The following is a 495-nucleotide window of genomic DNA, read 5'->3' on the forward strand; positions in this document are numbered from 1 at the left end:
TCATAGTAACTGTCTCCTATGGTGGTTGCGAGGATTAAATGGGATTGCTAGCATGGTACCTGGTGAAGCACTCCATAAAGGTTCAGACAGTGGTAGTAATAACAGTAGTAACAATAGCAATATTATCTGATCTCTCTGGGCCTTTGTTAGCCAGCTGTAAATTCGATCTCTTTCCCTATCCCTTCCAACTTTACTGAGTTCTTTTAAAAACCAGACCGCAGACTTGGAAATGCCTCGATCATTGCTGACCGAGTTGTATATTCAGCCTAGCCCTAGCTTGTTTAAGGGGCACTGTATGGAACGGCCCAGGTTCCCTATATAGAAACTTCTCACTCTTCACCATCCAGTCCTCGAGCCACAGGAAAGCACATATGGAGTGGAAGTTAGAGTGGTCCGTACGGGAGCAGGCACTGCTGAAAGCACAGCTGACACAGGTGAGGTTTTGCAGAGGGAGGGAGGGAAGGAAGATGACCCCAGGTGGCCAGGAGCAGGTGA

General features: G+C 47.9%; 1 pseudogene across 1 annotated transcript in view; it reads left to right on the top strand.

The window, feature by feature from the left end:
- The window catches only part of LOC105520219, an 8052-nt pseudogene that overhangs the window by 5854 nt on the left and 1703 nt on the right, over window positions 1-495 (top strand). The window contains exon 9 of the transcript XR_001003088.1: window positions 348-434. The product of XR_001003088.1 is annotated as a golgin subfamily A member 8C-like (transcript). The remainder of the gene's footprint in view (window positions 1-347; window positions 435-495) is intronic.

Source organism: Colobus angolensis, unplaced genomic scaffold, assembly GCF_000951035.1.
Source record: "Colobus angolensis palliatus isolate OR3802 unplaced genomic scaffold, Cang.pa_1.0 Scaffold372, whole genome shotgun sequence".
In the NCBI taxonomy this organism is placed as follows: Eukaryota; Metazoa; Chordata; class Mammalia; order Primates; family Cercopithecidae; genus Colobus; species Colobus angolensis.